The following is a 16,502-nucleotide window of genomic DNA, read 5'->3' on the forward strand; positions in this document are numbered from 1 at the left end:
GAATGACTCATCTTGCAGTGATCTCTGGGAAATAATACAACTATCATTGTATCCAAGGGTTCGCAAAGTGACAGATGCATGCTACCTCTATGGGGAGCGTAAATGGCCAGAAAAAAAAAAAAGACTATACATCCTCTAGTGCTTGCAAAGACATAGCACCAGAGCCCTCAAACTCCTGCTGCTGGAACCATTGCTGTTGCTACTTTCCAAACTGGGGAGGTTTGGGGATGCTTTCTCCTAGGTGATGTGCAAGTTTGTCTAGTGCTGCTGAGCAAGTGCATCCTGCTGTAATTCAGACTTCAGCCGTATGCCAGTATTTTAGGTTACCAAGCACATTGCCATGGATCAAGTGGGGCCGTGCGCTGGAAGTGTAGAATTACCACAGCAATTCTGACAATCATCAGGAGCTCCCAAGCCAAGTCTGAGGTCAGGATTTTTTCTTTAAAAAATAATAATAAACAAACAAACAAGCAAACAACCCATGAAGAAAAATCAGTCATTTCCAGAGCATGGCTCTATGTCATTGATTCACTCAATCCTGCTCCTTGGAAGACACCCGGCATGAGGCCTATGCCATTGGAAGAGTACAAGCTGCAGGGAATCCCAACAGGGAAACCATAAATCTCTTCCCACTCCTAAGGTGGTTCATATTAAGCAGTAGTCCAGCATTACAGAAGTTTTATGACATTTTAATAAATTAGAGATCTGTTGAAAAGGCAGAGAAAGGAAAGAATGCTCTACGCTTCATTTTTTGCAATCAAACTGGTGAGTGGTTCCTGGGTTGGCCTTAGGTTTCTGGGGTATGCCAATTAGGCATAAGATGTTATCTTAATCTCTCATTGCTCTGGGGTTTCTTCTAAACTGCCACAGGAGGCAAATAAGTAGCACACAATTGGACAGAAAAATAAGTAGCATACAATTGGACAAAACAGCCAAATTCTCACCTCCTTGACAACGACTGTATGCAAAACAAGTTGGAACTTTCTTAAGTCAAGCCAATCCCTGGGACTGTTGGAAGAAGTCAACAATTTCAGTACGTCAGACTGCTTTCTGACACTTTCTGCTGGCTCTGCACAGCTGCCAAACCTGCAGAGTTCCTGGCTTGGGTCTGATAAAGGACCTTTTTCTCCAACACGAGAATGACTTCAGATTGTGCAATGTTGTCAGGAGATTTAGAAATTTAAGGCTAAACCTGAAATTAAATGTATCTTACTGCATACTTTCCCAGCTTGTGGGAACAAGCTTGTTTTAATCCAGGTTTATTTCATTTTCTGTGGGGTCTGGGCTGGAAGAAAAAAAGGAGGCAGCTTATGGAAGCTGGCAAGGTAACAGAGAAATAGAATAGTACCATCATTTTGTCTTCTGCTTTTGTATGAATTCAAGTGTATTAACTCAATACAGGTTCACCTCAATCCTATAGCTGGTATTAGAGAAGGGAGAAGAAATAATGTCTTAGTTAATGTTCTGGTTAATTTTCCTGATTTGATCTTTGATTTAGAGAAGTCCATTGACTTCTTCTCTCAGTATTTCAGAGCTCTGCAGCATGTGACATTGAGTCCAAGCCCTGAGTAACTCTGAGCCCTATAACCAGTGATGTCCAATATTGCCTCCCCTGTGGAAATGGCTTTTAGAATCATAGATGCTCTAGACATCACAGGCATGTGCATCCTAGCTCTTCTTTTAGATGACCACAACAGCAGGCAGACTCACTTAAGCACATTTGGTCATGTATATAGATTGACTACCATGTAGGTTTTGAAGCTGAAGTTTGAAATGTTATTTGAACAGCGTTGGTGGTTTCTGTTAGGATCTGTAGCTCCTACTAGTAGGCTCAGTTCACTTAGCCATCTACATTAAAGTGACTGCCTGAGAACTAAAGCAGACCGGAACATCAGTGAGATCAGCAGTTGCCCTATTCCTGCCTTTTCCCTCCAGCTGGGATGGATGGATATTGGATGCTGATGAGGAAGGCACAAATCTCTGCTGGAAAGCCATGCTGTGTCTTTAATAAAATAATAAAAGATATTTAGCATTGAAAGGTAGACTTTATTTTTTTAACACTAGCATTTTTAAGTTGGAGATTGTTTGTGTGATTACAAAGCCCAGTGTGGGGTTTTTTTTTCTTTTTTTTTCTCAGTGCTGTAGCAGTCTATTAGTGTTTTTCTCATTACAGTGATCAGCATCAGTAATGAAAAAAAAAAAAAAAACAAAATAGTAGGAAAAGCACTTATCACACCATAAGAACCTGAATTCTGTCATTCCTAACTTCCTTCATATTTTCTAAATAAATGGATACATCTGTGCTCTACTCACTCTTCTTTAGTACCACAAATTCCATCAACGGTCTCAACCACAACTGATGACTGTACATTGTTGAGGAGTATCAGTTAGGCCAATTCTTTTTTTAACAAGCAAACCAATTTCTCAGTCCTTAAAATGAGGAGTTTATTTTCCAGAAGGATTTAATAGTTTGGGGTACACAATGTCAGAGAGCTCACAGATACTTGGGCACTACTGGGAAGCAATGAGCAATCCCGGAAGGAGGATTTGTTTAGAATTCCCAGCACAAAAGAAAATGAACACTAGTTCCTGGGCAGCAAAAGCCAAAATCCTGGTGGGCTGACTGTACCTTGCAGGCACAGCTCACATGACTTAAGATCACTTTCCTTCAGTATCCTCATTCAACCCAGCACATCTTTTGTGAGCTCTCACAATTCACTGAACTTTCCTAGGGGCTTCTTTGTTACTTCCATTCATCTCTCTTTTTTTTTTGTCTTCTCTGACAAATGCTTCTGCTGTCCTCCACCAGCCTCCTTTATGCACAATGCTGATTTCAGAAGGAATTCTCTGAAGACAAGGCTGGTTCACTGCCCTCATCTCCCTTCGACTCTCTGATTGGGCTGCCAGCTTGTTTGAGCACCGAACTTTCCCTCTGTTTTTGCCAAGTTGTTTCCCTGTAACCTCAGTAGATGGGCATTTCTTCTTTTCCACGTTCCTTTTCCTTCTTGAGTTTCAAAAATGCACATAACTTTAAGCTACTCTCCAGTTACAGCTAAATTATTCCCTAAGGCAATTAAGGTGAAACATGACTTTGAAAGACAGTGCTAGTGTTTCAAATTAACAGCAGCATTTGATACAGTTGTCAGTATTTTTCCATTAACAGTGCTAAACTCCCCATTCTTCCTGAAAACATGTAACATTGATCTGTTTCCTATGGAGTTGATGAGAAGGGTCCAGGTGCAGTTTCTCCCAGCAAAGATGAAAAGAAACATTTGCAAAGACAAGCTGTTTCTCAGAACTCCCTGCTTTGTTTATTGGTTTCTTACATTTAGGACGTTACAACTCAAAAATCTCTTTTTTCTTTCTTTCTTTCTTTTTCTTTTTCCCTTTTAATCCCATTTACTCAGAGGTAAATCACGTTTCAGCAGGGCTTTCGTGGATTCTTGAGGATGGTTATGGAGTGCTTTACCGTTATGACTTGGTGGCTGTATAACCTCCTGGCTTAAAATTCATCTGATTTCCTGGAATTCTTCTAAGGAGAACTGAAAGAAGCCCAGTAGTGACAGAATTATACTGCAGTGGGAAAATCCATTCATGCTCATGTTATGTGCTACTGCTTGCTCATCCCTATCAGTGACTATTCAGTAGATGTGGTAGGAGAACAGCAATGTTCATCCAAGGGAACATCTTCAAAAAGACCCAAATGACAATGTATGCACAACATTTCCAAGGTAACAACAAGAAAAAGTACTTACACCGTCCCACACAGCCCTTCTTTTGATATTATTTTTAAAATTTTGAGCTCTCATTCCATATTGACAGAAGAGAAAGCTTTGGGCAACCTAATCCTTGAAGATTCAATCAAGGCTCATACTCTCTGTCTTTGAATTGAGTCATGCTGGCATGAATTTAAGCCTTAGACGTATTTTCTTAACTAACACCACTACTACTTTTCATAACTAACACTACTACTACTTTTCTTAACTAACACTACTACTATCTACTGTGAATAAGAAAGTGCAGAATGCCTAATTCAGCCACTTGAGCTCAGTAGTAGCTATTATACCTGGGAATACTGGGCTTAAGAAAACATCTGAACTTAGAAATATCTCAGGTTCTCAGTACTTCCCCAATAAAATCTGAAATGAAGCAACACTGTCTGGGATTTGTATTTATAGATAAAGCCCTTAGAAGTATGGTAAGCATTCTGTATCTATGGAGCAGGCAGCTCATAAGTGATTAGATACAACAGGAGAATTAGTGTAAGAGAGGGTCTGGTTTGCACCCTGATGTGGATGGACATGGTGCTATTTGCTTTGTTGAGCACAGCACTGATACACTGATAGCTGCTGCATCTGTTGTTTCTTACAAAGCCTGTTACAGTATTGCTTTAACAGCAGGGGATGTGGCAGGTAAGCAGGGCTGATTAGAACAGAACTTCATAACACATGTTGAGAGTATAGTGTTTCGAGCTAAGTCTATGCTTTTTGGCAATTGTTTGGCTAACTTTGCATTCCTGAGTAAATGGCCCTAATCAGCCCAAATCTTTCCAAAAACTTAATCTTTTATCTCTAGGCCTATTCATCATATTATAATAGATATCCCTGCAGCTGACAGCATTTTCGCACGCAGGTGCTGAGCTCAGTCACAAACCTCATGGTTACCACATTCACAAGATGGAAACAATCCACTACGTAGCTATTCTGTGTAAAGAGTCTTTTCTTCTCCCCATACGACCAGCATGTGACCTCACAGCTCAGTTTGCAAGCTGTGGACAAAAGCTGACAAGAATTTACCTAAGTAGACCAAGGTATGGAGCAAAGAATCCAGAATAACTTGGGAAAGTGAGAAGAACACATTGTCTTTCTCAAGGAAAATGGTAATTGTCACGTGCACAACAGCCAAGGGCACTTTGAGAGGAACCATTCTCCACAGAAACGCATGTGATTTGTTCTGCAGGAGTTAACTTTCACATCACAAATATTCTCTTCGCCAAAAAACACTGAGGACAAATGGAGACAGCTATAAACAGAAAACAACAGTGGTGCACAGCTGTAGAAGCTGTTCCTGGCTCAGCTCGCAGACCCTGCACCCTAGGACAAATGAGCGTTCATATCTTTCTTCAGGCTTCCTACATGCTGATAAAAAGCACAGATAAGGTAAGAGAACTAGCACCAGGATACTGTTCAGTTCACAGCACACTGTCCACACTATCAGCACAAGCATTGGCCAGCCACACCATGCTGAAGGACACTGAAGCCCAAGTCACAGCTGGTAACAGAGACACAGCTCTGCCACAAATTGTTCTAGAAGAAACCTCTAGAGATGGAAATACGAATAAAACCATGTGACTGAATACTAAACTCTTCCTTTACAAAGGCTAAAAGAGCTCTAATAAAAGCCATACTTACGATTAAAAAAATCTAACAGGTAATATTTCTAGTGAACTTGGCTTTACTTTTTCCAAATATGCAGATAATTACTGACCCTGCTTTGAGCAGGAGGTTCCTCCACAGAGACCTCCTGAAGTTCCTTCCAGATGGATTTTTTCCTATGATTCTATAAATAAGAGAATTACTTGAGAATTGAGAATTTTTTTAAATCTAACTTAAGTAGTTTGAGCAAGTAGGGTGTCCAGTTTAAATGCAACTACTATCAAGAAGTCACAATGCTCAAGCAAAGGCTAAGAAGTAGGTTGCACCAATAAAAGCTACTGTGAAATACAGCAGGAACAAAAGAGAATCTTAGAATGGCTTAAGTTGGAGGGAACTTTAAAGATCATCTAGTTCCAATCTCCTTGCCATGAGAAGTGTTGCTAATCACTGTCAGGCTGCCCAGGCCCCCATCCAACCTGGCCTTGAGCACCTCCAGGGATGGGTCACCCACAGCTTCTCTGGGCAGCCTGTGTTAGCACCTTGCTGTCCTCTGAGTAAAAAATTTCTTCCTAACATCTAATCTAAATTTACCCACGTTTAGTTTAAAGCCATTCCTCCTTGTTCTATGTAAAAAGTCAGTATTCCTCCTCCTTGAAAGCTCCTTTGAAGTACTGAAAGGCCACAGTGAGATCTCCCAGGAGCCTTCTCTTCTACAGGCTGAACAGGCACAGCTCCCTCAGCCTTTCTTCACAGAGAGATTCTCCAGCCTTCTGATCGTCTTCATGGCTGTCCTCTGGACCCACTCAACAGCTCTGCATCCTCCTTGTACTGGGGACCCCAGATCTGGATGCAGTACTCCAGATGGGATCTCACAAGGGCAGAGCAGATGGGGACAATCCCCTTCGTTGCCCTGCTGCCACCCTTCTTTTGATGCATTTTAGGATACTGTTGGCCTTGTGGGCTGCAAGTGCACACTGCTGGCTCATGTGCAGCTTTTCAACCATCAGGACCCCCAAGTCCTTCTCCACAGGGCTGCTTTCAATGAATCTTTCTCCCAGTCTGTACTTGTATCTGGGATTTTCTCAACCCAAGTGCAACACTTTGCACATGGCCTTGTTAAATCTCATTAGATTCTCATGTGTCCACTTTTTGAGCGCATTCAGGTCCCTCTGGATGGTATCTGTCCCATCTGTTGTGGCAACTGCATCGTTCAGATGGTGTCATCAGCAAATATGCCAAGGGTACACTCAATTCCACTATGTCATTGATAAAGATGTTGAAGAGCACCAATACCAAGATGGTCCCTGGGACCGGCTTCCACCTGGACATGGAGCTGTTGACAACAACCCTCTGGCAATGACCATCCAATCAATTTTTTATCCACCTAATAGTCCAGGCTTTGAATCCATATCTCTCCAATTTAGAGATAAGGATGTGGTACAGAACCTTGCCAAAGGCCTTTTGTAATTTCAGGTAGATTACATCAGTTGCCTTTCCTTTGTCCACTGATATTGTTACTCCATCATAGAAGGCCACCAAACTGATGAGCCATGATTTGCCCTTGATGAAACCATGTTGGCTGTCTGGGATCAACTCATCTTGTGTGTGCCTTAACATGTTTTCAAGAAGGATCTGCTCCATGATTTTCCCAGGCACAGAGGTGAGGCTTACCAGCCTGTAGTTCTTCAGGTCTTCCTTTTTCTTTTTCTTGAATATGGAAGCAATGTTTCCCTTTTTCCAGTCATTGGAGACTTCGTCTGACAGCCATGATTTTTCAAATATGATGGAGAGCAGCTTGGCAAGAGGTATCTCTGTGTCTCTTCATGCATTTGAAGCTGCTAATAAAGATAATCCTAAGCACACACATAAGTCAGCTGCTTCAAAGGAAGTACCACGGGCTTTCCTGGTGGTACTATGAAATTACTCTTCTTAGCACTTTAATCTTTCTTTCATGGGCCTTTATATAAGCCCTATAAATTGTACTGTTCTGCAGCTTTCTGCAGAATTACAACCACTTGCAAGCTGAAATTCTTTCTTTTTAAGGAAAAGCAGAAAAAGAAGGAAAAAAAAAAGACAGAAAAGGAAAAGAAAGAAAAAACACATACTGTCATGAGATTGCTTCTATTTCTGAACTGGTTGCCTAGCTTTTGGAATAGACATCTACTCAGATTTCAAAGCTAGAAAACATCCTGAGATATAAGCCACTAGCTCAATAAGAGCCCCCATCTCCTTACCAAAGATATTAGTGCCTCATGCAGAATTCTACTACCAGCATAAAGAAGAACATTTCTCCCAAACCAAAAGATAAATCCATCTCTAGGAGATTACCTTCCCTTCTAGTTATAAAGCACTAGATTTATTATATATATATATACATGTATGTATGTATGTATGTTTGTATTTAAATACAGAGCACCTGTAGGAACCCAGTCAGACAACCATCAGCTCTTCGTGGTTGCACTTGTGAGGTTCTCATGGCCCAGGCACCCTGTGAGATTTCCTGCATACTAGGTACCCAAATCAATGGCTCTGCAGTTCACCAGTTGAGCATCTGGCTCACATTGGTTTAACTCTATCAACTAGTTGGATCTGGTTAATATTAGAGACTAATAAAATTCATCTGTTTTGGAAATAAAGGTGAGCCAACAGTTAAATCTGCCATCAGTAAAATAATATAAAAAAGGTTAGAGGAAGCCTGAGAATGATTAATGCTGGGCCCAAACTAACCAGAAAACAAATACTCCTCAAAGCTACCATCAAGAAGAAGAGATTGAAGCCAACATTTTGATGCATGATGTAGAAATAGCTCTGACTGAGAAACGTAATGCTGGAATCAATTTTATCCAATAGCGCAAACAATAAAAATCACAAGCCAAAGTCTACCCTGGATGTACACTTGGGACTCCCATTGATTTCAGTCCTAGCCACACACATACATCTGAGGGTGGATTTTGGAACCCCAAGTCTTTAATCCACTACCTCTACTAAGCTCAGTTATTACATGCATTAAGAATGAGGGTTGTATAGCTGTAACTGAGAACAGAATTTGGCCCATTTATTGTATGTGCCGCGTCTGAAGTGGGTTTTCTCCTACTAAAGAAAACCAACTTTTTAGGGTTATGAAAAGTCGTAAGTGGCATATCATAAAAAACTTCCATTCTATAATATAAAAGACACACTGGAAAACTACTTAAGTGAACAGAATCCATCTTCTAGAGTCAGGAAATGATTCACCGTAGAAAGCGCATGAGGAAAGGCTGTTTCAGCTGCTTTGACTTTGGACTAGACTAATCTCTCTGCTAGTTTTCTGTCCTTTTCTACAGTACCATTCTATCTAAGTTGCATTGTCCCTAAAAAAATATGACCCTTCACTCAAGCCTAAAATCACTGCATCTGTTTCTCTCCTCTGCTTTGGCTAGCAATGTTAGGAGGACAGATAAATAACCAATGATGTCAGAAGCATGCATCATAAATCATCAGGAAATTGAGGTAATTTGAATAGCCTCTCTGACTTCTCATAAGCATTAACTATATGAGCAGATCTAGGAACTATTACGTGCAATTTTGAGTCATTAACCTGAGGTGCATCCCACATCCCACAGTGTGCTCTGCAGAGTCTGACCCAGAACCACTGACCTTAGGGGAGTGTTCTCCAGAGTTCATGGCTCACATGCTGAATGCTTAAATCCACCTGGAAAATCAACCAGACTATGTTTTTCTTAAGAATTTTATGCCAGCGTTCAGAAAACATAAATTATCACAAAAATTGTTAGCAAAACAAACAGGGGATTTCCAGGGGACCACAGAAATGTAGGTGTTTGCACAAGCTCTGCATTAATTTAGGGTCATTGGGAAATTCTAGTCTTTATGGGTTGAACTTTCCAGAGGGGTAAGGAGCAGCTAGGACATTAATTGTAATTGAAAGCTAATGGAAAGGAGGTGTCAAACCTCCAGGTCGGCTCTCAAGAATTTTCCTGAGGATTTAGCAACAGTTGTTATTAATTCCAAGAGGGGCCAGATGTCTGTCTGTGAGGGCCCCATATGCATCCTTCATGAGGTCTGGCTGCCAGCACCTGGGGTAAGGAGAGGGCTACCCTGTTCCATGGTAGGGAGTCTTCTGGAACTCTGGTGGGCAGGCTGTGGCCTGGGCTGGCCCTGCTCTGGGGAACTGTTTTTGGCCAAGGCACTGGCACTTGGGTCCTGATGTAGGGCCCATAATCACTATAACCTTTAAAAGGTCTAAATCAATTCATATGGAGGCTCCCTGAGGCAAATCCTCTGAGTTTTACCTGCAGCTGAGGCCTAGATTTTCACCCTACATCCTGCCCATGAGCCTGCTTGTGGACAGAAAATTCTGCTGAGGGTATGGAAAACTTGCATAGGGACTTTTTTTGGAAGTGTCAATTGCATATTTCAATTTATCTGCATTACAGTAAAGACAACACCAGTGCAATAAAAATCCATTCAACAAACAATGTCACTTCAACAACAGCATGGGAGAAGGTTTTTCCCAGCAAGTAGTCTAACTACGACAGCCATGTGGTCCACATTTCTTCTTGATTCAGACATACAAATGAAACTTTACTACAAAAACAAGTATATACATGAGTGTAAACATATTTTTGATTATATGTAAGCACTTGCTTTAAAGCAGCAGGTATCTAAATGAGGATGAGGCCTGACCATTGAAGAAGTGGTACAGAGTCTTCCTATTCCTTGGTGTGGGAAGCAGCAAGAGATGTGTTGAAGGAAATTTGTGACAATCCATAAAGACAACCTGGAGCTCCCTTACAATATTTCTGTTTTTAGATTACGAGAAAATTGATTTCAAATGTTGATCATAAAGAGAATTATATAAAGAAGATGGAAACACGCGTTGACTTTTGACAGTTTAGCTCTTTGGCTAAAAATGTTAACAGTAACAAATAGCATGTTTTGTGATCAAGTGATCAGCACTTGTAAACATAGGGGTCTGCACATACTATTCATTTTATCTCAATGTCCTGAAATGGTCTGCAAGAGGAAAGTCAACCCAGAAGGCAACAGTACTCCATTGGATTAAACTCTAGGAACTCAAAAGGCAAGAAGCGTAAAATAAAACTAAACATAACTAGTTTTTTACATGCTTCCCTCATACATCCACATCTTTACATAGGCATCAGGTTCACAGTGGACTCACCAGGCACAGTTGAAACTTGACAGCAAACATGAATGAGGGGATCGTCTGTTGCAAACTGTATCTTTCCATCGTGTGCTCCTGTTTGTGCTCCCAAGCATGCAGAAAATACACAGGATGCAGCACTGCCTATACTGAAGTCCTGTGCAAATGTTTCTGATAAATTTATCTCACACTGCCCTGCATAATGGATGGCTCAAGTGTCTTGGTGAGGCTTCTGAAAGGAATGACTGTCAACGGTTGATACCACAGGCCTGTGTGCAGACACAGTTGCCACAAAAGAGGCAAAAAGCTAAAATAAACACGACAATATCTGATGAAAGATGGCCGTCTCTTATCGGAGCCATTAAAATTCCAGTCTTGAAGGAAGAGTGAGCTGGATTGTCCCCTGGAATTTGCAGTCATCATTCAGAACAGTGTAGTATTCAAGAAAAAAACTGTAAATAGCTCAGGAAGTGCCAAATGCATTTTTTATTACAGTGTTGTATGGCTGCCTGTTCCCTGATTGATACTGTATGACAACATTTTGCAGATAAGAGCACTCGTGGGCGCTGAGTTAATATGATCAGTTAGGTTTGCGTCTGCTTCTTGGGAGAATGGCTTTGGATGGAAAACCAGGCTTTCTTTTTTTCACCAGAATAAACCAAGCCTTATAAACAGAATTATGTGAGCTAGATGCCTTCTGTAGAAGGTGAACATCACTTTTGCAAAGAACAAAAAAAAAAAGCTGCAGAATGTATATATCTGGTTCTGATATAAGCTCGCAGAAAAGTGGAAAATCACATTTGGAACTTTAAATGTTTGCTGTTTGTCATTTTGTTTTGTGCAAATTCATTGCACGAACGAGAAACCAGTCCCTCTATGCAATAACTGTGTAAGTAAATCAGTGAGACAAAATAAGGGGAAATTGGGCACCCAGCATTTTCTTTGAGACATGAGAAATTTTGTCCAAATACACTAAAGCTGGACCTGATACAGTCATAGTAATTTGAAGAAGAAACTTGGTCTTTGAGTTTTATTTTACAGACACTAACACTTTGTTCAGTAGGAACTTCAACATTACTATGTGTGGAAAGGCACTATTCTTCTGAGAGATTTTCTATTTTCAGTTCACTCCTGAAAATGTTCTAAAATTGCTTGAATGTACATTTAAAATAAGTCTTTTAGAAAAGTGAATGTCTCTGAAATGCTGGTAAATGTTATAAAATATACTTCTAGAGACTTTTAAGGTAACTGCTTCCCCATCTATCTAACATCTATCTCCTACCCTGTCATTTTAGTATCCACTCTATCCTTGTTTTCTCCCTGTCTACCATGTTTATAACTGGTTTCAGCTTGCACTGGGTGTCTCACCTTGCACAGACTGTTAAAATCATCTCTTTGTTATGGTCAGTCTTCATAGCTTTGTTATGTTGGCAGTGCAGATGATTAATACTATTCCTGTGGTTTATTATAGGGAGCGCTGAGACAGAAGAGAAGCTTAAGATGTGGACAGAATAGACTTAACAATCTAAGAACTGGTGAACTCACCCATTGAGAGAGCTCTGACTGCAGGATTTCCTTGCTCACTTCACATGTGAAAATTTAAGTGGCAATTGTGGTTCATGATATCTCAGTACAAAAATTTGAACCTACCCTTAATGACAAATGCTTTTGATGCTGAGATTAATGCAAATGAGTTTTTTTATTACCATGCAGGCTCTCCAGAAGACAGCCTCTAAATATCATAGAATCAGAATCATAGAATCATAGAATGGCATGGGAAAAGGACCACAACGATCATCTTCAACCTCCCTGCCATGGGCAGGGGGTGCCAACCACCAGACCAGGCTGCCACGCGCCACATCCAACCCTGAAATATGGGTAGCACTGCTAAAAATGGTGAAGTATTCTACAAATACAGCCTTTTGTTGTACTGGACACAGGTGCTGCCAAGTCAGCAAGATTGTCTTGCTTTGCAGCATAGCCAGAGAGCACATATTTTGGAAAAGATCTTTCTCTGATCTTGCAGAGTTCTTCGGCATCCAGATTGTCAGAACACATCCAACAAATTAAGAAGTTGAATACTAAAAAGAAAACTTTGTAAGATATTCTGCAAATTTTGAAATTTCCACCTCTGTGCTAAAAGAGTTTAAGTCAAAACAATTTAAAGGTTTGACAGCACTTACACTAATATAGAGAATTCTTTAAAAAATCAGCTATGCCTGCCAGTGTTTAAAAGAACTTCTACACCAAAGTTACATCAATAATTTACTCCATTTCACTGTTCATCAGAAGTTCTCAAACCTTAACAACGGGGCCTGCGTTAGGTAGGTTCTAAGAGGGCACCAGCACTGAACCTTCATATGGTTTCTGTTTAACTGGAAAGTCAGAAGAAACATTACCTAATGTGTCACAGATGTTAAAAAGGAGATGTCCAAAGACGTAACAGATATAAAGGACACTCTCTGTGAATGTGCTGGTTTGAGTGGAAAATCTACTCAGTGTGTACAGAGGCACACAGTTTTTAGAATAGCAATCAATGTCCTATATAACCCTAATTTTTATATATGTTATTTACAATGAAAGAAGGAAAGGTTTTCCTGCCTAAACTCTATATTTTGTAAAACTCTAATGGAAAATAGAAGACAGGTTTGGCCTACGTTGAGGACAGTATGCCTATAGTGAACAGACACTGTGAGCATATGAGTCATGTCATGACTTCTAAATCTGATTTAGATGTTCTAGATGAATGATGACCTTAATCATTGCAAGCCAACAGCTAATTCAAACCAGTTCAATATACATTTAGAGAAAGGCAGGAAAATTACATAGTACATAGATTCTTGCAGGGCATAAGAGTTTACGAGCAGCTGGTAGATAATGGCTTTTTAAAATAAACACTGCCTAAATGCGCAATCCAGATTGCACACAAGTCTTTGAATCTCAATGGCTGCTGTTTTATTTTCCCTACCAGTTGCAGCCAGAGACTCAGAAAGATGTCAATGTATTGTCTGCTGGTTACAATTAGAAAATCCCATTAGGGTGGCATCTGCATTAGTAGGTGAACTCACTAGCTACTATGCGTGCTTTAAAATTCTCAGCAGAAAGTGTGCCACCTCCCAGAATTTTATTAGCTTTGGAAGTTGGAGGACTGGGGTTTTTCTGTTTTTTTTTTTTTTTTTCAAGTCTAAGAATGCTTCATCTGAGGAGTTCTTATTACGGACTAGCTACAGTATGACACTGAATCTCAGAATTTGCCATATTACTGCTTTACTTGACCTACTTACTACAAGGAAGTCCCAAATCACCCCAGGAGAAATCTGGCCAATTTTTGGTAGATTTATATTGGCTGAACTTCAGTCATTGCTATTTCCTTGGACAGGTGTCATCTCACTGGAGAGATTTTTGCTCACTTTTAGATTGCATCTGTAGATGCTGAATTGTATCATCATTGTGCAAGGAGATACCTCAGAACCTTGGGCTACGTGATGACTTTGGACAATCATTCTCCTCCCAGTAGAGCGTTCAGGACAGTTAGCTGAACAGAAGAGTTCTCCAGACACAGCATCATTTTATAAACACCACAGAAGCCTAATCAGGTGTGAGAGTCAGCAAGGGGAGTTCAATAAATGCACTCATTGCCTATGTGGACTTCACCCAGATCAATATCTGGCAACAATGCACGTGTTCTCACTTGCTGTGAGGATTTTTATTTTGTTTTGTTTTCTAAGCGGGAAGTATTGCTGCTCTCTCATAAACTCTGTGAATAACCTTTGCTTTAATATCTCCCTTATGGAAAACCATTTATCTAGGTCAAAGGAATCCATCAGAAGCACAGATGAGTGGCCAGCTAAGCAAGTAGCCTTCTTACATTGATTATTTGAGCTGGTGAGCAATAAGTACCTGAAATCGAGCCTTTCCAGGTGCCAACACCAACTCTTCACACATAAGAGCTGAGCCACACGGTGGGATGAAGTCCAATTTGTGCTACACTGATCAGTCCTCTCCAAGGCGATGGAGTGCCCACTCTGAGACCCGTGGCCTCTCCTGAGATGTAGAGGCAAAGCATACAAGGAAGAACTGAGGCGGAAAAGGAGAAAACAAAAGCATTATTTGAAAATGTCCCACATCAAAATTGCCTTTTCCATGCCATTCCAGTTATACAAAACTCAGGCCCTGAAGTTTTTTTCCAAGTGAAGATATTAATAGCAGAGACCAGCATTTTTGATGCAGTTCTTTCCATTTAAAAGAATATAGAGATCTCATAAGCACAGTAGGGTGCAAACAACCGGAGGCAACTTCTTTTCCCAGGCACCAGATCTGTCCCAGCTGCTCTCTGGTTCTCAGGCTGCTCCCAGGACACTGCTGATGTAGCTCTGCCTGGGCTGCAGATCCCTCCAGTCTTTTTCCCACATGCTGCCTCCTCCCTCCCCACCTGAACCATCTCTCATTCACCCACACATATTCCTTTCCCAAAATAATACCCAGACAAAGCCTGGCTTCCCACAGTTCACAAATTCCTGAGCTGCCTTTGTTTTGTGTGGAAGCGTGCTTAGCAGTCTATTGTAGTATCTTAAATGGAGGACAGTTTTCTGCAGGACATAATGCAGATTCCAGTATACCATCATGCTGACACAGTGCATTCAGGCCTTTTCCCTGCCCTCTTATTAAACATAGGCTGTGATAGTTTAAGCAACTAGAGCTAAAACTAAAATTAGAGCAACTAGAGCTAAATTATCAGATTAATACCACTGAGAACTACCAAAGGCTGCTATCTTGTTTTTTGGAATTCAATACACAGCACAGACAATACTGGTCTGGGTCCAGCATACTGTCGGGCAGTGGTTCCTCGTTCCTCTGAGAGGTAACTGGGGATCACATGAAGTAAAAGCAGCTCCCATCTATGCCTGAACACTGCTGAAGGACTGAGGCTTTAGAGCTGATTTCTTTCCTTCTTTGGCTCCACACTTGAGGGAACCTGTGGTGGCAGTGGAATCAAGGCCTGCTATTCTTTTGCATTTTCTCCTGTGCTGTACAGGCCACCACCACTACAGGTGTCCTGCAAAGACAAGCTACACAGCTTTGAAAAAGTCAGGAGGAGATGAAAAGGGTAATATAAAAGCAGGCTGCAAAGTGCACTGGGTAAGGTTTCTTATCGTGTAAGTGGTAGCGTGCCTCATTTACTTGGCGTCTGCAACTGCAGTGCCTCTGGGGAATCCCACTAAATGTTATCATCCTGAAGCAGGATTTCTCCTCAGAGCTCCATAAAAGAGTCCAGGAAGTTACTTACATTCCAGAGCCAATAACTGTTGAAGTACAACAGAGCTCTGATGTCCTCACTAAAGGATGTCAGGAATGGGACAACAGCGATTGGGATCCCGACAGTACAGATCTCCAGAGATGGGGACTATAACCCATTAGAGTACAGCAAAAGCAGTAAGTGAATAAACCCAGGCTTAATACTAATTCCAAAAATCTTCTTACCAGTTGATTGATGTCAGCGCCAAACAACATGGCTAGAAGAAGTTCCTCGTTCAGTTTTTCAGGTAGTTTGCCACAAAACCTAAAACCGCACACTAGAGATGCTGGATCTGAGTCATTAAGGTAGAAGAACCTTTTCTATGCCAGGTCAGCTGGAGTGGTCCTACTGAATAGCTCCTTTTAAGCAGCAGTAGCAGCCATAGGCAACCTCTCAGAACGTCCTCCACAGCCTGGGAAGAGTCATGTTTTTTTTCTGTGTGATATCTGGAATACTATATTGCTCCAGAAAGAGGGTGGAAAAAGCAGCCAAGAAGCAGAAGGAAAAGAACAGTGATCATTTTTTCTTTAAGATGTCTATATCAGTCAGGCTTAGCTGAACATGAAGACACAGGAGAAGCATGATTTTTGTTATGACAATGGGAACTATTATAAACTTCTAATAACAATATTTTTAACACATCAACCTGTGTATGAAGTATAATAAAAAT

At 40.9% G+C, this 16,502-nt stretch overlaps 1 long non-coding RNA gene across 1 annotated transcript in view; it reads right to left on the minus strand.

The window, feature by feature from the left end:
* The window catches only part of LOC146545326 (uncharacterized), a 60,386-nt gene extending 44,146 nt beyond the window's left edge, over positions 1 to 16,240 (minus strand). Inside the window, exons 1-3 of the long non-coding RNA XR_014884305.1 lie at positions 16,018 to 16,240; positions 14,437 to 14,613; positions 9,012 to 9,066 (exon numbers count right to left, since the gene is read on the minus strand). This is a non-coding gene — a long non-coding RNA (uncharacterized LOC146545326). The remainder of the gene's footprint in view (positions 1 to 9,011; positions 9,067 to 14,436; positions 14,614 to 16,017) is intronic.
* Positions 16,241 to 16,502: the final 262 nt, after the last annotated feature.

This window comes from Meleagris gallopavo, chromosome 1 (assembly GCF_905368555.1).
Source record: "Meleagris gallopavo chromosome 1, MGAL_WU_HG_1.1, whole genome shotgun sequence".
Classification (NCBI taxonomy): Eukaryota; Metazoa; Chordata; class Aves; order Galliformes; family Phasianidae; genus Meleagris; species Meleagris gallopavo.